The following is a 22,795-nucleotide window of genomic DNA, read 5'->3' on the forward strand; positions in this document are numbered from 1 at the left end:
CCCGCGTCAGGCTCTGGGCTGATGGCTCGGAGCCTGGAGCTTGTTTCCGATTCTGTGTCTCCCTCTCTCTCTGCCCCTCCCCCGTTCATGCCCTGTCTCTCTCTGTCCCAAAAATAAATAAAAAACGTTGAAAAAAAAAATTCATAAGAAAATATATTGATTTAGCAGCATATGACAACCACAGAATATCATGACCAAGTGTATATTCACTTAATCAGGGAGAGATAGAAAAGAATCATTTCAATAGATTCTGAAAACCCAGTGACAAAATTTATGATCCATTCATTTTTTTTTTTTAGAAAAATCTCAGCAAATTAGGAATAGAGGACAATTTCCTCCATGTAATAAAATATGTTTGTTAAGAAACTTAGGCTAATGTTATTGGTGACACATAGAAAAATTTTGTGCCTGTGATTGACAATAAGGCCAAGAAATCAGCTCTTCCCACCTCTATTCAGTGTTGGGTATGGGATCCAGTATGTGCAATATGGTAAAGGAAAGAGAAAATGAGTGAGAATGTTGGAAGGAAGAAGAAAAACTTCTATTCACCAAAGGTATGAGTTGATATGGAGAAGTCCTAAGGAATCTTTTTTTAAGAGTACTAGAACTAATCCTTATATCTAGCAAGGTCTGAGGCTACAAGGACAATGTACAACAATCAATTTATACTTCTATATTTTAGCAAATAATAATTTAGAACACAGAAGAATCAATATGGTTCAATGTCAATTCTCAACACAATAGTCTCTAGATTCAACTCAATGTTATTTATAACCCTAGAGAAATTACCAGCTTACTCCATAATTCATATAGGATGCATTAGGGGAGGACTGTACTACATGATTTCATGTGTAAAATTCATGATTTCATGTGTAGAAACACAGGAATCAAGATAATACTGAATTGGCATCGGGACATAGAAGTGCATCAGTGAAAAGGAATAGAGAATCCAGACATCTACCCAGTTTCTATAAATGGGACATTGGTTCTCCAAGTCAATGTAAAAAGACCTTTAGTGGAGAAGACAAAGTCTTTTCAACAGAGATTGCTGAAACTTCTCAGTGTCTCAGAAGAGATATAATCAATCCTGACCTCTGCCACACAGTCATGTAAAATTAACTCAGTTTTATGACTGAATATAAAAGCTATGTCAATAAGCTTTCTACAAAAAACAGGAGCATATCCTCATGAAATTGGAGTAGGCTAAAAGTCTTGGTAGGATATTAAAACCAAAAACAAAGATAAAAAGAAATGGGTGCACTGCCTTTCACTGCAAATGAAAACTCTCCTCAACAGAAGGCACCAGTGGAGAAAATGAGATGAGAGAAACATTGTTAGAAAATATCCATAAAATGGGGCACCTCCGGGGCTCAGTCAGTTGAGCATCTGACTTCAGCTCAGGCCGTGATCTCACAGTTAGTGGGTTCGAGCCCCGCGTTGGGCTCTGTGCTGACAGCTCAGAGCCCAGAGCCTGCTTCAGATTCTGTGTCTCCCTCTCTCTCTGCCCTTCCCCTGCTCCCACTCTGTCTCTCTCTGTCTCTCAGAAATAAATTAAAATTTTTAAAAAAAAATTAGAAAAAAGAAAATATTCATAAAATTCATCTGAGAAATGGCTTATCCTAAAATATATAAAACTTACTGCAGGGGCACCTGGGTGGCCCAGTTGGTTGAGCATCCGACTCTTGATTTTGGCTCAGGTCGTGATCTCATGGTTATGAGATTTAAACCTGGGTCAGGCACTGTGCTGAGAGCACAGAGCCTGCTTGGGATTCTCTCTTTTCCTCTCTCTCTCTGCCCCTCCCCTGCTCACTCTGTCTCCAAATAAATAAATATTAGAAATACATATCTTGCAAAGAAGTAAAAAAAAAAGTACGCATAAGACTTGAAAGGAAAACGTACAAAGGAAAAAATACAAACGCTCAGTAAGACAATAAAGTAATTAGCATCATTTCTTATCAGGGAAATAGTCATGAACCACAGTGAGATGATACTCACCACCTCAGGCAAAAGGCTGCAATTAGAATGAACACAGCAGGAATTAGCCCAGACACTGGAAACCGGAACTGCCTTACTCTGCTGGGGAGAAAGCAAGGGGTACCACCACTTGGGAAATTGGTAGGATGACCCTAACATCTTCTGTGGCGTGTGATGACCAAGGGTTGCAGGTGACATTACAGAGCAGTTGGGGTGTCTACCCTATAGACAGTGAGGTCAGCCCATCACGCCCCGTCCTGACCTGTCCTGAGAGCCACAGGAGGGCCAGGTCAGACGTTAAGGGAACAATGCCTCTCCTGTCTCTGAACTCTCTTCCACAACTGGCCCTCAGCTTGTGTGAGCACAGCTCTTCCTTGAGTAGAGTGGGTTTGCTTGTGTCTCCCCAAAACCTGCCAGCAGCATGTGGCTTTTCCACCATGGCTTAAAGCATCTACAGGGTCCACAGAGTTCATTGCGAGTACATAGATTCATCCAACAACTGTGTCCACATCATTCATTCACTCATTCATTCATTCATTCATCCCATTAGCAGGTACAGGCACATCCCAGATTTTGCAACAATCCTCCTATAGATACCTAGCTCATCATCTGCCACTTCTCTCTTTCAGAATTGATCTTACTAATTGTTTCGTAGAAGGGAGCACAAATAAAGCCACAAGGGTGATCCCCAGTCCTCCTGGACAGAAAACTTCTCTGAGTGGTGATGCCAGGCTGTGCTTTTCAGCCCTGCACAACCTCCAATCTGGGCTGGAGCCCTCTGGCCAGCCTAGATGGGTGTTTTCTCAGTCTTGCCTCCATGATGAGCTGGGAGTGTGGGGGCCCGAGGGGCAGGTGGCACTGAGAGGCTGGTCTGGAATCTAGCACGGCTCTTCCCAGCGGCTCATCCCTGCACCTCCCCACACAGATTCTAGGAGCTAGAGATTTGTTTTCCTCTATATCTTTGTTTTTACATTCTTTCTGATTTTCAATTTCTACCTTCTCTATGTAAGAGAGAGAAAGAGGGAGATGGCCACTCTGTTTCAGCCCTGGAAGTTCTAATTAAAGTCCTCCAACTTTCTGAAATCTAAAAGATACTGTTTTACTATGTACAATGTTTTGGTCCATTCAGGCTGCTATAACAAAATACCATAGGCTGGGGGAGCTTCTGGACGACAGAAACTTATGTCTCATTGTTCTGGAGGCTGAAATTCCAAGATCACAGATTCACTGTTGGGTGAGGGCTTCCTGGTTTATACTTCAATTTTCTCTGCTTTTTTCTAATTCTACTGAAATGTAACCACAGGAAATTGGCTCCATTGAAATATTTTATTTAAAAAAAAATTGAGAGGGGCGCCTGGGTGGCTCAGTCAGTTGAGCATCCAACTTCAGCTCAGGTCACGATCTTACAGTTTGCAGGTTCGAGCTACACGTCTGGCTCTGTGCTGACAGCTCAGAGCCTGGAGCCTGCTTCGGATTCTCTGTCTCCCTCTCTCTCTCCCCCACTCACACTCTGTGTGTGTGTGTCTTTCTCTCAAAAATAAATAAATATTTTAAAAAATTTAATTAAAAAAATTGAGGATCATTTTGTTGTCCAAACTAGTAAATTTTGATAAATGTTGCATGGCCACATGATCTTAAACATTTGTTCAACATTTTAAATCACATGTACTCCACTGTTCTACATTGCCAGGAGTTTTAAATTATTAAGGAAACCAGCGACTTAGATTATTATGTAATACCCGTTAGGGATGACCAGTAGTGGCTTTGCTTCTCCCTTCTTCATTTGGGTGCTCATTCATTGATTCCTTCCATAAACATGCGCAGAGCACTGAGCAGCTCATCCTGGCCGGGCTCGCCATGGTCGCTGGGGAAACATGGGTGAGGAAGGACGTGGTTTTGTGTATGGTTGAGCTCCCCCACCGTGGGCAAGGAAAGAGGAAAGGCAGAAGAAACAGTATGCACAGAGAACGGGGTGGGCATTGGGGAACCTAGAAGAAAAAGTTTAGGTAGAGAAAAAGCCAAGAGCAAAGGAGAGGGCATGTGAATTCTTTATTATTCTGTTCCTGCCCGCCCAGCCCTCCACAGGCACGGTCAGCCTTGGTTCTCTGGTGCAGGTTGGGTTCAGCGAGCAGCTCCATTGAGTGATGGCCATGATGTGTTGTGGTCCAGTCAGCCATGATAGCTGCAGGGGTCCCTCCTGCAGACTGAACCACTAGGCAGGAATCCCATCGAGCGGGGATCTGTAGGGTTGAACAACCCAGGAAATAGCGAAGAGTTTTATGGCAAAAGCACATCATGATAGAAGACCAAGGCTGTCCCTGGATATTGGTGGGAGATGACAGAGTGTGGTGTGATTGTTCAGCTGGTCAAGATTATCTTGGTTTTATACAGAATTTTCAGTCAAAGAAAAGCTTTTTTTTTTTTTTTTTTTTTAATAGGGAGGTAAAGAACATGCCAGTAGCAATCCAGTGCTGGACATAGCAAAATGGAATAAGACATCCTCGACGTGTCTTATTCTGTAATGGAAATGACATAAACTCCAAAATGCCAGATGACCCGGACTGTTACAAGCCTATAATTAGAGACATCATGTCCATGATAGTAAAACACTGGGGAAAGACAATCCTCAGATGTTCAGATGAAAAAGAACCTGTATGATACCGCAGTTAAGATCCTGACGTTGCAGGAACCAGCAATCCATTAAAACACAAACAGAAGAAGCTGGAACACCTTTAGAAGTACTGTGGGCAACTGAAAGGATTCTTCATCTCCGTGCCGCTGTCTCTGGCCATGCGAAGAGTCAGGTGTTGTCTCTGCAGGACCACTGGCTCAAGAACCAAGAATTAGCAGGTTTCTGAGAGAAGAGGACGCAAGTGATAATGTGGAGCCAGAGGAGGGACAGCGTGTGGATGACCAGGCAAAAGACGGTGGAGGAGAGGAAGGACGCTGCAATGTCAAATAATGGTCTAGAGCAACATCAGTTCTACACCATCAGCACTAAGAGCAGAGCCCACGTGACCGGGTACTGTACAATGTCCAGACCACGGAAGCCTCGATCAGAAGGGCGGTTCGGCGTCTCGTGACGAAGGGAAATGAAGTGACTGAGTTTTTCGAGAGAAAGAAAGGGAGCTTGGCAGGATGGTTTCCTGGCAAGGCGGACCATGACTTGCAACAAGAGATGAGACGTCCTGAAGCAAAGGACCCCTTGAGCTGTGAAATCTACAGACAGGGATTTCAGGATCTCAAAGGCAAGATGGAAAGAAACATTTATCCTTTGCAGAGACAGCTTCTGTCCCTGGAACCAAAAGCCCAGGATAAGAGGCTGAGTGAAATATCGTCTCCAGACAGGAGGTCACAGATCTGAGACAGAGACTGATGGAAAGAGCAGTTCAACTCTGGCCTAGTGTACCTGTTGGTCCCAGCGGAGCATTTGGCAGAGGGAGTTGCATCCCTAACGGCTGTGCATCGGGCGGTGTGTCCTTTGTGATGCAGGGCCCCTGCTCTGCTGACTGTCACATATCCTCCTGTTTCTCCTCCTCCCCGTCTTCTTTACCCCAGCCGGAGGTTTCCATGGGTCTAACTAGGGAGTAACTGCAAGAGGAAGTCTCATCCTGCACCCCCCCCCCCCCCACAGGAAGCCCGCGCTGTGCGGCCCCAAGAGCTTCCCCATCAAGATCAGTTGGTTGTCCTAATTTCCACAGGACACCTGCCTCCAGCAAGTGGAGTGCTCTATCTCCTAGACTCAGTCATCCCAGGCTACCCTGGTGGTCAAAATCTGGAAACACCCTGAAATCTTTAACTCCCTTGGCTTCTTAATTTTTCTTAAACTATTTTCTTTATCCTACCTATTTAATTGTTGGATAGAAAACTCTTTTAAGCAAGTGGTTTTACTTTCTCATTTTTTCATCGCAATCACAGAATCGTTTTCACGGTAGATTTAGAAAATAGAAATCGTCTAACATCCCCTCTGTGTTGCACTCTTTATTTATTTTTTAATTTTTTAATGTTTATTTATTTTTGAGAGAGAGACAGAGAGAGACAGAGAGACAGAGTGTGAATGGGGGAGGTGCAGAGAGGGAGGGAGTCACAGAATCCGAAGCAGGCTCCAGGCTCTGAGCTGTCAGCACAGAGCCCGATGTGGGGTTTGAAGTCACAGACCGTGAGATCATGACCTGAGCCGAAGTCGGCCGCCCAACCGACTGAGCCCCCCAGGCACCCCTACACTCTTTAGAACATAGAAGTATTATTTTATGTGATGAATCAGTCCACTATTCCCTAGACAATGCAGTGTTATGTGTGAGCATTTTTGCTCAAAGACACATGTGGAAAACAAGGGAACATTCCCTCTGTTAATGTTTCTATTTACCAGCATTATAAGAAAGATGAAAATCCCTTGGTGGTTATCTATTTACTAGCATTATAAGAAAGAGCTGAAAACCCCTTGGTGGTCTTAATAATTTATAGCTGAGTTAAGGAATGGCCAGTCTGGGGGGCGCCTGAGTGACTTAGTTGGCTAAGCATCCCAACTTCAATTCAGGTCATGATCTCATGGCTGGTGGGCTCGGGCCCTGCGTCAGGCTTTGGGCTGACAGCTCCGGGCCTGGAGCCTGCTTCAGATTCTGGGTCTCCCTGTCTCCTTCCGTCCCTCCCCTACACACACTCTGTTTCCTTCAAAATAAATAAATAAACAAACAAAAAAGCATAGGCAGTCTGTGATGACTGAGAGGCGAAGGCCGTGTTTGGGGTCTAGTAGGGCTGGGCGCATTCCTGTGTCGTGCCCGCTGGGCGGGTCAGCAGCTGGGGCTGCAATATACTAGCTGCTCATTAAAAGGGAGGTGGGCTCAGGCTGTGCCTCCTCACCTGCCACCCTCCTCAGCAGCAGGTCTGAGACAGTGAGGCCCTCAGGCCCTGTCTGGATCATGGGCTCTCCCTAGTGTCCCTGCCCCTTCCCAGTCCTGGGTTGGGGCTGCACCTCAGGCCTCAGCTGGGGCCTCACTGCTGAGGGTGGAGCAGGGAAGCATCGTGGCTCACCAGCCCCGCTGACCGGGGATGTGGGTGACCCCGGCAAGAGGGAACCTCGGGGAATGTGGTGGGGGGGGGTCCTCCGTCCGGGGCCCAGGCCAGAGGCTGGGCTCGCGTGGGGCCTATTCCGCTGCCCGCCCTTACGGAGAGAGGACGGCCGGTGCTGGGAGAGAATGTGTGGCAAGCCCTGCCTGGGGCCAGCAGGAGCAGGGGTGAGCTGGCGCTCTGGGAGCCGAAGGCAGTGCGGTACCTCGCAGTTTACGGCACCGCGCTGGGCCTCGCGTTCCTGATATGCGTGTGGACACGGGAAGGTTCCGCCGTGAGCGAAGGGTGCCACCGGGGCACGGTGTCGTGTGAAGGGTTAACAGCGCCCGTCTTCCTCTGTGACGGAGTTTGCCTTGGGTCGGCGTCCCAGCCCCGTTTGCCTGGCACCCCAGCACAGGGGGGATGTCAGCGGTGTTCCTGAGCAGCACTGCGTGGGGGAGAGATGACTCCCGCTCGTGAACCCCCTGTGACCCGGCAGGACGGCGTGGGCCAGAAGTGCCAGTTTGGGAGGCAGAGCTCTGGACTTCCCACAGTGTGATGAGTCTTCCAACTTCCGTGTCCCGGGTGGAGACCTGGCCGTGTTGCCTTTGGAGATGCTGTTGTTGGTTCCTAAGGGCTGGAAGATCGTGCCCTGGCCCTGCTGCTCCCGGGGTGCGTGCCGTCTTCGCCCCAAAACGTTGCTTCTAACGTGCTGGCGCAGAAGCAGGAAGGGAAGCGTCATCGTGTTGTGCAGGAACTTTCAACTGGACTGTGCGCCCGCCGTATTTGGCAAGGGGCATCTGTGTGTGCGCGTGTGCGCGTGTGCGCGTGTGTGCGCGTGTGCGCGCGCGTGTGCGCACTCAGAATACTCGGCCAGCCCCCTCCCACAAGTCGCCTGTCTAACGAGCGGTGGGTATGTTCTGCTGTTCTTTTCGGGGCCACTCCCCAGCTGGGACCCTGGCTGGGGACCACGGGGCAGACAGACCCTCCCCACGAGAACCTTTCTCAAGGGGGCCGGGACTGGGGCAAAGGGCACACGCAGGTACAGGGGTTAAGAGAGCCTCGTCGTCCAGAAGGCCACAGCCCAGGCAGCTGGGAGCTGGGTGAGCAGGGAGGGAGTACAGACGAGGGTCCGGGGGCTGTGGGCTCCGGCGTGAGGGCGTCCGTGCCGACGAGCTCAGGACCGCCTCCCTCCATGTCTCCCGGGCCAGGTGACCGCACAGATCCCGAGAGGAGGGCCTGGTAGACCCGGGGCTGAAAGAGGGAGGTGTTTCTGCGCGGCCAGGGTGGAATCGGGACACGAAAAGCAGGAGCCTCCGGAGGAACTAAATTCTTCAGTCTGCAGCCACTACACAGGGACGGGGGTTTCATATTCACATGCTTTGCCTTGTGAACTCCGTTCTCTGCAGGACTTAAGAAAAGTCATTAATGTTCAGTTTGGCGTTTTGTTGTCGTGAAGGTGGGAGTTTGATTTCTAAGCCCTTTACGTGTTGGAGCTGAAATTAGGAGCCAGAATGTAGTATTTTTTTGTGTAATCCAAATGCTCTCTTTCCTGTAAACGTCGTTTAAAAAGGAGGCGGCAGGCAGAGAGGACAGTCCCTTTTATGGTCCATCCCCGATGGCAGAGTTCTGTTTGCTGGTCGCGGTCTGACAGCATTGGGCTCCATCCAGCTTCCCTGAGGGGCATGGGGACCAGCACTTCGGCACCTGTGGGTCCCACCAGGCTCCCTCCTACCAGCTGGGAAGGTCTGATTTACTGGGGCAGTGGCCCTGTGGCCCCTGTGGGCACATGTGTTCCCAGCCGGAGCGGGACTCGGCTTTATGGAGTCCCTGAATACATCCACATTCCTCCCAGATGAATGAGAAATGAGTAACTGACTGAGAATTTGTAGACAAAGATTCATAAAGCACTATTCAGCCAACACTTCATCAACTTTATTGTTAGAACCCCGTTTTCTTGCTTTCTCAGACAAATTTTCTCCCTTCCTTGCTTTTTCTCCTTTCCTTCTCTTTCTTCCTTACTTTCTTTTTCTCCTTCCCTCTTTCTTTTCTTTTCTTCCCCTCCCCTCTCCTCCCCTCCCCTCCCTTTTTCTTTTCTTTTCTTTTCTTTTTTTTTTCTTTTCTTTTCCTTTCTTTTCTTTTCTTTTCTCTTCTTTCCTTTCCTTTCCTTTCTTTTCCTTTCCTCTTCTTTCCTTTCTTTTTGTCTTCTCTTCTCTTCTCTTCTCTTCTCTTCTCTTCTCTTCTCTTCTCTTCCTCCTCTCCTCTCCTCTCCTCTCCTCTCCTCTCCTCTCCTCTCCTCTCCTCTCCTCTCCTTTTCTCTTTCTCCTCTTCAGTGGCTATCAGAATGCCTTCATGGACCTGGCCAATTTCTTTTTCACTCACCATGTGAGTGCTCCACTTAGAAAAACTGAAAGCTCTTAAATTGGGCCCATCTATTCTTTTGTAAATTCACAATTTGTGAAGATTTAGGTAATCTGAGAAGGAAGTTCTTTGCTGGTTTTGGTCATTGGTTTCTTAGGTTGTTGCTGGGGAGTGTCTCCCTCCCTTTGACAGGATTCTTGTCATTCTTGCACACTTCCCACACTCGAAAACCACCAGACGGGTGCCATCCTGTGCTGCAGGCTGGATGAGCGACTAGAGATTTACTTGGAAAGAGCACTGGGCCTGAAAATTAGGAAACAGACATCTGGTTACCACCTTATCATTTTGGTGATCCTTCCAGAGACATAGCTTCCTGACCTGTGAAATTTGGGGGGTCAAGGAGATTTAGAAAGAGAATTTCTGGGGCACCTGGATGGCTCAGTTGGTTGAGTATCTGACTCTTGATTTCAATTCAGGGCATGATTTCATGGTTCATGGGATTGAGCTCCGCATCAGGCTCTGTGCTTGGGATTTTCTCTCTCTCTCTCTACCTCTCCCCCATTCATGTGCATTCTCTTTCTGTCTCCTCTCTCTTTCTCTCTCTCTCTCTCAAAAGAGAGAGAGAGAGACAGAGAGAGAGAGAAAACAGAGAGTTTCCAACACCCACTTAAAATTTTTTAACTATCATTAACATATCTTGCAATTTAAGATAGCATATGCCTCACAATTCTTTATGCCTTGCTTTAGAAAGATAACTTACCCAAGTTATAATAGAACAACATCTAACAGTCGAGGATGGTTATTTGTTTGTTTGTTTACTTATTTATTTATTTCAACAAATCAAATTTCTACACAAGATGTCTAAACACACAAGACAACACTGGATAGTCACAATATAATTTCATACAATGAGAGAAAAAAAAAAAAACCTCAACATTTCCTTTTCATCTTTTTTCTCCGTTTGTGCAAAGAACATGTAAATACATCTGTCTTGTCACCTACAGTCAGGTATGGGCTTTCTTTCTGGGAAAAGAGATTTAATAAAAATCAAACAAAAATCTCTTATTAACACTGTCATAAGAAAACAAGAGGTTAGTCAAATTTCCTACCTTCATGATGTAACTAAATGTTCCCTGGAGATCTGACTCCACTTTTAGTTAAAAGGATATTGAAGGGTAGCAGAACGTTTCACCCAAAATGTGCCCCTTGGGTGTAGTGACCATTTTGAACTGAAGTTACTTAAGTAAGTGCCAGAAGGATATTCTGAGCCTCCTTTCCCCCAGAGAGCAGGAAATAGATTTCCATTGAGGGTCCCCCTCCCCCCTCCCCCCCACTCACTCCGCGGCCCTGAGGGTAAAAGGCATCCATATTGTCCTTCTGGGGCCTATCTTACCTCCTTATCAGAGACGGGGAATTCTGGGCCCAGAAGGCTGTATAAACAGATCTTCACTAAATCACTACCTCACTCCCAACTCCCTTGTCTTTTCAATTCTTCACAAATATACTGTTCTTTGTCTAAAAGGTATAAAGGCTGTCTCTTTTGTTCATTCCTTGAGTCCCATACACAACGTTCAATTTGTTTTACTCCTGTTTATGTTTCCCGTCAATTTAATTAATAATTGAAAGCCCAGCCAAAAAACCCAGAAGGGAAGAAGGGAAAGGTTTTCCTCCTGACAGTGTTAGAGTAAACATACTTCCCACACCCTTATGAAGACCTCTAGCGATAAGTAATTTGTGCTGGAGTGGGAAAAGGATACATTTTTGAAGTGAGACAATAGTTTTGTAACTTGCAGAAAGAATATGGCTTTCAAATTCTTTAAATTATAGTGAAAAATAAATTTTAAAGGGCCAGCCAGGATATTTCCAATAGATTACTACAGCAGCCACCTTCCAGCCATCTGGTAAGATCAATATTCCTTTTGGTGACACTGCATTTTCTTTCCAATTAATCTGTATTCCCTGATCACACATATGTAAAACTGAATGATTTCCAAATGCCTGATTAACTCATTCCTCGCTTGGCATATCGTCATGCCAGAAAATTTAGAAATAACATATCTTTTTTGCGAGGCATGTGAAAACTGGCAATATAAAATCCTTTGTGATTCTAAATAAGTATCATTGGTGTGTGTGTGTATGCACCTGTGCATTCCCAAATGCATTGTGGTAACCTATTTTCAAAGATTAGAAGAGGGCTAGAGGACGTATCATCACCCTTATTCAAAGGAAAAAATAAAAGAACCCTGTTACAATTGATAGCATTATTTTTTTCAGACTTCCGTAGCACACACACTGAATGCGGTTTTCAGATTTCTCGTGCCCTTAATTCAGGTGATATGGGTCAGCTGAATGGAATAACCAGTGTCTAGCAGCAAAAGTGAGTAAGATAATGTGCTTTCTGGTGCGTACTTACTTCCAAAGCTGCCTGGGAGACTTTCCTCTGAGCCACTCATTTATCCTTTACGGATGAGCAGTACCTTTCGTCTGGAGGTTCCTACGGGCGCACCTGCGGGGCTCAGTCCATTAAGCGTCCAAACCTTGGCTGCGCCTCAGGTCATGATCTCAGGTTCAGGAGTTCGAACCCTGCTTGGGGCTCGGTGCTGACAGCGCCTGAGCCTGCTTGAGATTCTCGCTCTCTCTCTGCTCTTCCCGAACACTCTCTCAAAATATATAAATAAACCTTTGAAGAAAAAACAGAAGGAGCTTACTGTGAAGAATAAGACTGGCTGAGACCACAATCACTCTTTTGATGAAACATCAGGTTGTTCTACAAAATGACAGAACCTGAATATTTGTATGTAACAAATTAACAATTTTTGCCTCTCAAATAAAATGTTCATTTTTACAAAAATGTTCTAAAATGGACTTGATTTTTTTTTACTTTAAGTAAGAATTACAAAAATGTTCTAAAATGGACTTGATTTTTTTTACTTTTTTAAGTAAGAAAAATACTTTACTTTTTAAATTAAGAAAACAATTTAATTAATTAACTAAGCTTGTCTATCCCATTGATTTTTTTCATAAACTTGCTTTTGCACCGACAGGAAAACAGCAAAGTTCCGTACGTATTATCTACAATATGAAAGATATTTCAGGTCATTTCTCATGTCATATTTCATCATTACTTCTTCTCACTTATACCCCAACAAGGACTCAGAACTTCTTTATAAATTTTTTTAATGTTTATTTTTTGAGAGAGAGTGATACAGTGTGAGCGGGGGAGGGGCAGAGAAAGGGACACACAGAATCCGAAGCAGGCTCCAGGCTCTGTGCTGTCAGCACAGCCTGACACGGGGCTCAAACCCATGAACTGTGAGATCATGACCAGAGCTGAAGTCGGACGCTTAACTGACTGACCCACCCAGGTGCCCCTGGAATTCTTTATAAAAACATTGTTGTACTTGAAGTTTCAACTCTGGCATGTGACAGCTTGGAAGTCATTTTCCCGTTGTTCCAACAGGAAAAACGCTGAATGCACAGAAAATCAACAACTTTTCTGGAACCTGTTAAAGAATTGAACTCATGGGACAAATGGCCACTTCAAAATCTGGGGACAAGTGAATACTGAGAAAGACAACTGACATCAGCTTAGCTGGGGCAGAAACCGTAGAAACACTTACGTGGTAACTTTGATGATGCTGGAGGCTCAGTGTGGACCACTTTGGGAATGAGAAAGTCCTGAGAGCACAGTTTTAGGAGGGGGACTGTACATTCAGGGCCCTTACCTCCAGGAATCTCACCAAGCACACAGCCAAGAAAAATGACTGTGTCTTTGTCAGGGAGGAGGAGAAAGGAACCTTTTGGAAATATGTGCAATCTGTTCTCTGTGACAAAGACCTACCTCCAGTGAACAGGCCTTTATCAGAGCTGTGCCTAGAAGGATCTGGGGGCCCTGCTATTTGTCTGTACCCTCTTGCTCCTCCCATATACATCCTTTCCTTTATTAAAGCCTTGGGTAGGTGGCAAGTATGCTCTGTGCAGTTGTGAAAGTCCATTCAGTGGTTGGATCTGTTGAGATGGTTATAAAGAGCAGTGTTTTTCTGGCCTGCCAGTTGGAGGCTCATAGATTCTCGAGATATTCGAACTGGTAAAAACCTTTGCACTGGTAAACGATTGTAATCATTTGGGGAGAAATAAATGCAATTTTCAGAGCCTTATTAGAACCCGAACCAGAAGCTTCAGGGTAGAGCCTGGGGACTTGTATCTGGAACTCTGATCAGGTGGTTCTGATGATACTTTGGGAACCCTCTAACCTAAACCCTGAGAGATCCTCAGTCATCCTGAAGCCCCATCCAGGGCCCTACATGGCAGGAATGTGTCTTGTCTGCTGGGAAGAAGTAGTCTAATCCACAGCGGGGAGAAAGCACAGTGTAAATAAATAGAAATCAAGGAAACCATTGGGTTAAGCACTTGATACATCCTGACTTTTAAACTTTTACAGTAAATTGCCTAATAAGCTATAACTGTTTACACATGTTGCAGTCAACCTCTAGATGTATTATTACAAGGATCATCCGAACTAGTAGAAAGCAAAAGCAGGTGTTATGCAACGGTCATATCTGGGAACTGGGGAAAGGATTGCGGCTGGCAACAACGGTCACTACACAGTTTTAGAGCCACCGTCACTGTCCCAGGCTTTGCTGCTGTCTGTAGTGGCCCCACAATGGTTTAGGGCTTTTTCTCCCCATCAAGACAGTGAGCCAAGCATTCAGGAGCCACATCTCGGGAGCATTTATCCACCTCTGAGAAGTCAGCCATTTATAAAATGACCTCTCCTTTTCAGAGATACATTTTGTAATAATTATTGACGTGGCCTCTCCTGCCCTCAGCCACAGCCTCTCTTGCTTCTCCCCCCTCCCCAGACTCCCTGGTCCAGAGGAACAAACTAAATTGACTTGGAATCAAAGTGCCCTATGCCAAACACAATGTATCTGAAACCAATTTCAAAGAAACCATGAAGACTGCAAAAAAGTAGCAAACCTGGCAAAGGAAAAAGATTTAGATCTCAAGGACATATTGATGGCAACATTTGTAAACATTTATAACTTACCAAGCAATCTAACGCAAAAGTTTAGAAGACAATATATGTCACATGTTTTTTTCTTTGGTTTAAATTTATTATTTATACTGTACTTTTTTTTTAACCTACGTGTGTTGGACTCTTTTTTCCAGACTTTTTTTTAGGAAGTGGAAATGCAGGCATATCTCTTGTGATTGAGTGAGATGTGGAATGTCTAGGATTCTAAGACAGAAAATTGTGCTAGTCTCTGTGTACAGAGACAAAGGAAGAGACTATATTAAGGACTAGGATATTATTCTCTGGGAGAAACAATCCCGAGGCAAGACTGAGGAACTAGTCTGTGGGGCTTGGGCAATGAATTTGGGCCATTGGGCTGTAAAAACGCGAGTTATACATATTTGTGTTTCAGATTCTGGGGGTACATTGAGAGTCCTGGGAAGCGTGACAATGGCAGTTCATCGTAATTGGCTGTAATTACATGTGCCAGTCGGGGGCTGGGCAGGAAGCAGACGGCTCACCAGAAGGTTCACACCCCTGTTTATTGAAGAGCTAGATACAGAGATGTGAGCAGACTCTGAGGGATGACAAGGCGCCATGAGGCAGGCAACCTCCGGGCCCCAGGAGACAGGAAAGGAAAAAAGCAGAACCGCCTGGTGCCAGACGGCAGGTGGGCAGGATGTGTGAGGCAGGTGACGGTGATGACCCCACCCTGACTCGTCTCCCCTTCGGCTTTCTGATCCTTGCCAGTGTCCCCTATTAGGTGAACCCAGAAGAAGCCAGAGGGCCGGGGAGCAGCCCACATAGGACGCAGAGCCGGGCCAGGGAAAAAGAGGGCAACGCCTTGTGCTGGAGAGACTTGTCAGTATAAACAGCATCGGGAAGGTCTAATCTCTGAGGCGTATTGGTCACCTTGAAATTCTTCAAGGCTGTGTTTTCCAGCAACCAGAGCCAAAGGGCTCAGAGTGCAGAAAAATGAAGGGAGTTTGGGAGGAGAGGGAGGAGCTAGGACTTTGCATGCCCTTTTGGCTCCCCATGAACACTGGGATTTTCTGGATGTTGGGAAAGTATGGGATGTGAAAAACCATGCTGGCATCAAACAGAGCTTGAGTTCAAGTCCGATTCTATCCTTTTCTGCCTGTGCCACCTTCGCGTAGCTACTTAACTTCTCTGAATGTCAGTTTCCTCGTTGCTAAGTGGAGGTAATTACGCCTGTGCCTTAGGGTTATTGTATGAAATGAGACACACAGACATGCCAAAATGCCTGGCATATAATAGGCAATCAAAGGATATTATTGTTTCTTTCGTGCGCAAGTAATGGTAGTACTGGAAGGGTCAGGTGTAGACTTCTCCCAAATTCTCGTGATGACAGCGAGTCATTAGCTGTAATTACTTCGTAAAAACCTCTGACAGAGAAAAGTGCAGTACGGTTGCACGGGTCAAGAGAAATCCCTGCTTGTCACTTTAAACTTTTTTCCTCAAATGTGTCACCCAGTGAATTGTATCTCTTCTCATTAACTATTCTGTGGCTCTTTCTCCAGTGGGGGAAAGCGCATCGCTTCAGCTGACAGTGCATTCGTATCTTTGAACACAAGATGTATGAGGGGTAGTAGCTATTTCTCACCACTCCCTGGATTTTGAGGGTAAGTTCAGCCTTATCATTTTCCAGCTGAGAAGCCCAAGGTGAGAGATGAAGTGTCTTTGCCATTATCACATGGCTCAGAGATAGGAACGTTCAACCCACTGAGCTGTGAGCCAAAGGCATTTTGTAGGGACAGATAATTTTGAAGTGAATCGTATTTATGAAATATGAACTTCAGCACCAAAATACCAAAGTCCTCACTCTTAACCTCTTGTTGAACGTTAAATAAAATGGTTGTAACTGGCCAGACTCTACTATCCTCCAAATCAGAGCAAAAAAATTAATTATCATTTAGAAACCTCACGGGAAATCACATTCCACTGACTTCGTAATGAGGAAGGGCTCTAAAAACATTCGGTGTCCTGGTGGCCGGTTTGAGGGAGCCAGACTGACTCAGAACGTGGCCCACACACATGCATCTAAATATTAATGATTTAATTTATTAGACTCCAAGTTGGCTTTTGAGTGAGTGAGACAGGATGGGTCTGTCCAGTTATTTACAGAAATCTTAGGGTTTCCCGTGACTCTCGTGCAGTGCTGAGTCGACCTTGGCTATGGAAAGCAGACTTAATTAGACCTGACGTGGTCCTCTCCAAACACAGTCCTTCTGCAGCCTGGGACCGCAGGGGCAGAAGTGCTCCCGTTAAGGCGTGTGGCACTGTCCAGGAGGCACCTGTAGCCGGCCAGCAGAGAGGGTCTCTCTTACAGTCACCCTTGCACAGGAAGCCCACCCAGGATGTGCTGGCTGAAAGAGACATGGGCCCTTTCAAACGTCCACAGGGAACTTGCTTTTACCATATCGACGGCGTGGCCGGGGATGCTTTTTGTGAGTCCTGCTTACTCATTTTGGTGTCGGAGTGCAGTCGTCTTGGGCTTCCGCTGCTCCTTCATCAATGCGGAGTATTCCAAGAAACGGAAAATCTGGGATCTAAACCCTGACGGAACCCCACGCGGGTTCTGAAAATCTCTGCTTATACGTCTCGGTGTCCAAGAAAACTTTGACAGAAGAAACAATGTACTGCGTGTTCTACTCTCACCATCGAGGAGAGAGAGACGTAATGCCAGAACGGATCTCAGTAACGATGGGGTGTCCAGAATCCAGTTCCAAGTGGCACCGAACTCCGTGCCTCAGTGTCCGTGTGGCTTTAAAAACAAATCGCGAGTTTTCGACCACTGCCTCGACCACAGCGAGTCAGAGTCCCCGCGACCTGGGTGTTTGAAGAGCTGCACACGTGGTTCTTCCTCCCTCGGTGACCTTGGCAGCCGGAATCTGAATCAGTGTGTTAACAACGGCGTGCCGTCCCAGACTCGAGAGCATTCGGGCGATCCAGACCGCAAACCCTTTCTCTCTCTCAGCCTAGCAGCGACTACAGAGGTCTCCCTGGACCTCCCCTGTGTCAGACTCGCGCTCTGAAGTGGAACTGTCCCTGTGGAAGGCTAAGTCATTAGCAGACTTTAACTTTATAGATTCCGGTGGTTAGTAGACTATCACAAGCAGGCAGTAAAAGCACTCACTTAAAGCTTTGGTCTCCGTTGGGTTGAGAAAGGTTTTGGATCTTGACTCCTCTCGAGAAATACTGGCCTGAACGTGGTGTGGCTGCAAGTCACAAGTCACCCTAGCGACCAGGCAGCGTGGGAACAGGGGCGGAGGGGTTATCAGGCAGGAGCAGGGCTCTAGTTCAGGGAGGGTCCCAGACCAGACGGTCTGTTTCTCAGCACTGCCTGGGGGCGGGCCAGCCTGTCTGCTCAGTACGCAGGAGGCCGTTGCAAGGATGTATCACATCCTTCTCCAAAAGGGCAGGGATGGAGAGGCTGAATCTTGTGCTCTTAATGGTGCGTTTAATCCTGGGAAAGTCGTAGAGGAAAAAGTCACATCTTCTCCTCCAAAACACTCACTTCTCTCTACACACAAGTCTTCGGGTTTTATGGAGTTTAGAGACTGTCGCGGGGAAAGGTCAGAACGTGGAAAGTTCTATCAGTCAGTCGAATGTGTGTGAACCCAATCTGCTTGATTTTACTTTTCCCTTTGAGTCAATCTATTTTAGTGTCACATGGGGTACTGTTTAACCTGCCGCTCGATTTAAATGAACTGTGCGTAACAACTAGTCACTTCAGTGGAAAAAAAAATGCATTGAACTTATAATTTGATAGCATGAAGTCCCCAAAACTTTTCTCATTCACTTACCTCTTACTTTTTAAGAATGTGCATTGGCAAGGTAGCCCCAGCTAGCCTCAGTTATTGAAAAATACCCAGGGAAATGACATTTTCCATTTGGGGGAAAGTATCTTATTTATTAACTCAGGATTAGCCAACCACTGCTCTCATTTTTTATTAAGTTTTACCCACATCTTTCCCCCCTGACATCTTTGGTAACACATCCATTGTTGTAACCCCAAGGAAAGTAAACACTGAATTCAAGACCAGTGACATTTTGTATTCTGTTTAATCAGTGTCGTAAATACATGCCTCAGAAAATAGTCTCACCCGGCCAGTATTTATATAATTATATACATAATGTTTCCAGTGTTTATGGTGATCTTGATCCAGTTCACATATCATGGCTGGATTTCAGAGACATTAAGAAGCAGAAGATCAACAGGAAAACTCTCTCACCAAGAAAGATATTTCTGTGTTTACAGCCCCCTGAATTTTTTAAAAAATTTTTTGTTTATTTTTGAGAGAGAGAGAGAGAAATAGAGAAAATGAGCACGGAAGGGGCAGAGAGAGAGACAGAGACAGAATCTGAAGCAGACTCCAGGCTCTGAGCTGTCAGCACAGAGCCTGACGTGGGGCTCAAACCCATCAACCGCGCGAGATCGTGACCTCAGCTGAAGGTGGACGCTTAGCCGACTGAGCCACCCAGGCTCCTGAACAGCAGCCTGAATCTTTAAGCTTTGCAGATGACTGCTAGGCAGAGAAAGGATTGGGGTGACCTGACTTCCTCTCCTTCATAAGTACTCTGACTCTAACCTTCTGCTGAACCATTAAAAAACCTACATTTCCCAAACTATATTTTCTTATTGCAGGCATTTATGGAGATTGCAATTACTTCTAGGGGGAACTGTCATAAATATTGCATTGGAAGTTAGTCAAACGTTTATAGCTTTATCTCGGAGATGGAGTCACTGGTAACATGTGAATCTGTTTGCCATTGGTGTTGACTAAGCCCTCCTCAAGGTACCAGAAGCATTGTATTTTATTTGTGCTTCTTATTCTGATCGAACGAGAACATTATAAAGAGCCTCACTGAGTCTACAGAAATGGCAACTGTGTTGCTTTAGGAAACCGGCTCATAAATTTATCAGAAAGAGCTGCGTTTATTGGTTTAGGCCTGTTTATTTGTACCAAATGCAAAGATTTGCTTTATTCAAGAAGTAAGCAAATTTCAGTCTTACTTTTTAATTGTCATTATGTAATTGGTTGTCGATAAACAAGATAAGGGGAACATTTCTTAGCTGTTAGTGGTCAAATGGATAAGGCCTTGGCCTGAAGACTTCATCACAAAAATCCATTCCTTGATGAAAGGCACTTACAAAGACCAGCCTCCTGAAATACCACGTGACAAATTTACAGAACTCTATGGTTTTGTGGTAAGTGTGAATGCCTTTATCTGATGTATCAATAGATCAGTTTGTGGAATTTGTAATTAAAATGTCAGTGGAGAGCATGGAATCTCTCCGAAGGTCCAGCTCATCATTCACTATCAGGTAATTGAATCACTACTTGGCCTGACTTGAGCTATGGTAATCAGGCCCTCAGGCACTTTGCAACAGCAAAATCACTCGCATCATTTGCCTTGGAAGTGGGAAAGATCAGATTCTATGGAGTGAAGAGTTCTCTCCCTCCGTTTGGTCAGCGCTAAATCACCGTATGTCCGTAGAGCTCATTTGTGTCCAGTTTTTGTAGTAAAATGAGACGTTTCATGTCCTTTTAATTGCCTCATGGATTTCAGTTACTAGTTGTAAACTGACGTCTCAAAATTGGCCCCCAGGTAGTCTACAGGTTTCCAGTCTACAAAGTCATCATTATTTTTAAGCTATTGGTAATTCTCATCCTTAAAATTCAGATTGTTTTTTAAGAGAGAGACAGAGAGAGACAGAGCACGAGTTGGGGAGGGGCAGAGAGAGGGAGAAAGCATCCTAAGCAGGCTCCCTGCCCAGTGCAGAGCCCAGTGCAGGGTTTGATCCCATGACGCTGCGATCATGACCTGAGTCAAAATCAAGAGTTGGATGTTTAACCAACGGAGCCACCCAGGCACCCCAAAATTCAGATATTTCTAATAAAACCCATGTTTCTGGCTTCTGTAAAATAACCCAAGCTCTGGCAACACCAGTCCTGTATTTCTACGGACAACAGTTGCTTGGTTTGAGTAGCAGATGCCACGTTTAGACAGACAAGTTCCCTATTCTGCCACATTCTACATCCTTTTCTGATTTTTACCCTAATGAGACTTAGTTGGCATTTATAATCATGTTTGCGGTAGCTTTTGTGATAGTAGACCTAAAAGGAAAATAAAACATTGCTCAGAAAAGTTGCTCATCAAAAGTGGACAAATGACAGCCAGAATGAGAGGGGCATATGTCTTTGGAAACGGTCATGGAATTTTCTGGAAATCTGTTTTTCTAGATTCCTTGCATCTACTCATCCATGGGGAAGAAACATGCACATTCAAAAGCAGCTCCTGGCCACCATGCTCCATGCTCCAAACCCTGTGTGTGGCTTTTGTGGCAGTGCCACGTCATGGGCTGTCAGGGACACAGTTATTCTTCCTCACGAGGGAGTGCTGAGGACCGTTGACCACTGTGAACCCTTTTCCCAGCTAGCAGGCTTCGTTTTCCCTTTGTGTGATTTTCTGTCATGATAAAGACAGAGTTTTCACCTTGTTGCAGAACAGTTACCACCATGACTTTGTTTCACAAATTACAGAATTAATATAAATTTGGGCTGTTTTTTTTTTTTTTTTCCATCTCTGCCTTGTTTCATGCTGCTTTACCTATCATCCCTGGGGCCTCAAGGAGCCATATTATGATCCTATAGATCCTGGAGCCCGTCAGACTTTGTCTTCTAGCTCAAGTGTTGCTGAAGACTCCAGTGCAGGGAAGGGAGATGGGTGCAGGTGTAATCAGAGAGACAGGCTGTTTCTGTGATTTGTGAGAACTGTCAGATATATAATTATAAATATAAGGTGCAAGAAGATGAGATTAAGATGCTATTTGGGGAAAAAGAAAATCCAGTTAAGGTATCCCCAGTTTCCAAAGGGAATATATATTGCCAGAGCAAAATAATGGGCAAGAAGGCAGTTTTCATTATGCTGTGGCCTTAGCTCCAAACACAATGCAGAACTCCATTGCACAGAGACATAATCTGCCTGCACCAAGGGCAGGCTTAGGATCTCTTACCAGTGCAGTTTTGAGGGGAGGCAATCACTGGGATTCCCACCCCTGAGTCTCAGATCTCCCTGCTTGAATGGCAAGGGTCTGAGGCAACCATAGCACCAGCTGCAGCCGCTGTGAGGCTCACTCTTCCCACTGTCTCAGTACAGCGAAATGGTTCTAAAAAGAGAGAAGGCAGCCAAATGAAACAGAGACGCCTGGGTTTTTGGCGTGTCTCTGCCTTGCCTCTCAGGATTATGGAAAAACAGCGTCACAAGGCAGAATGGATATTTATGCATACAGTCTCTAACTCTTTTGAAAGATAGGCACCCAAGGGCAATAGTCAGATTCATAGAAAAACTCCTCCCCCGTGAAGATGAGCTGAGCACAGGGTCTGCAAAACAACGTATGTGTAGGTAAGCTCGTCACCAATTTTACTCATGTAACGTAGAGCATTCCGTTTATAAATAATAATAAAATATACAATACTTTGATTATGAATTCTGTATCAGCAATTGATTCTTCCGGAAACTTTCATTGATTTTTGCCAGACTCATGTATCCATAGCCAAACTGTGATTGCAACTGATGAATGAGTGTAGTTCCGACATGAATGTTGATTCATATTTTCATTCGCATTAACACGTAAGATGGAAATAAAACAGGGATGTATGCCGGATCTTCACTCATTTGTCAATGAAGTGAATGACTTTGCTAAATACTATCAGAATGTAATTTTTGAACACTGTAAGACTAAATCATCAATTTTTGTCCTATTCACAATATAACAGCTACAGACACATTTTTGACTCTAACCTGCATTATTAACTTCTTTTCCATCACTTTGTTAGATGTAAACAATAAACACAATGATAAATCAAGCTTTGAGTTACTTCATCTGATGATTTCCACACTGTAAATACCATCTCCGAGGCTGATGTCAAGCTCCAAGGTAACATCATTGGCAACATGCAGTTACAAAGAGGTCACAGTGGCATGTTTTATAGTATTAGCATGTTTTATAGTATTTCTACCTACAGATACAGTTAGAAGTAATTAACCACAAAAGCATAGATAATAGTAAAATGTAGTCATCTAATTGTGAAGTGAACAGTTTTGAGTATTTTTTACCTTCAGTTTCAATGAAATTAATTTGTAAGCTTATATAATTAAAATTTTAGTAATAGCTAAATAACAACCAGCTTACAGTATTCCTGAAAATTAAGCGATCAGTTAGCAGAAGTTGCTTCCTGCCCGCCACTGGATGAGAGAAACCCAAGAGAGCATCACAGACCCTTGACTGCACTTTCACGGACCACCGGTTCAATTTCTATCTGTGTACCTGTTCTAGATGAGGTGGGCTGGTCAGTTCCTAAAAGCTTT

At 45.1% G+C, this 22,795-nt stretch overlaps 2 long non-coding RNA genes across 3 annotated transcripts in view; both read left to right on the top strand.

Moving 5' to 3' along the window:
- The window catches only part of LOC109254922 (uncharacterized), a 122,175-nt gene extending 104,748 nt beyond the window's left edge, over positions 1 to 17,427 (top strand). For both annotated transcript variants that reach the window (XR_002075022.2, XR_002075023.2), the window contains exons 4-7: positions 12,842 to 13,004; positions 15,162 to 15,259; positions 15,940 to 16,041; positions 16,821 to 17,427. This is a non-coding gene — a long non-coding RNA (uncharacterized LOC109254922). The remainder of the gene's footprint in view (positions 1 to 12,841; positions 13,005 to 15,161; positions 15,260 to 15,939; positions 16,042 to 16,820) is intronic.
- A 1,477-nt stretch (positions 17,428 to 18,904) lies between these two features.
- LOC109254924 (uncharacterized) lies at positions 18,905 to 22,293 on the top strand. Its single transcript, XR_002075026.2, has 2 exons — positions 18,905 to 19,631; positions 20,668 to 22,293. It is a non-coding gene; the product is annotated as an uncharacterized LOC109254924 (long non-coding RNA).
- Positions 22,294 to 22,795: the final 502 nt, after the last annotated feature.

The sequence above is a fragment of the Panthera pardus genome, unplaced genomic scaffold (assembly GCF_024362965.1).
Source record: "Panthera pardus isolate Hobbes unplaced genomic scaffold, ASM2436296v1 HiC_scaffold_22, whole genome shotgun sequence".
Taxonomy (NCBI): Eukaryota; Metazoa; Chordata; class Mammalia; order Carnivora; family Felidae; genus Panthera; species Panthera pardus.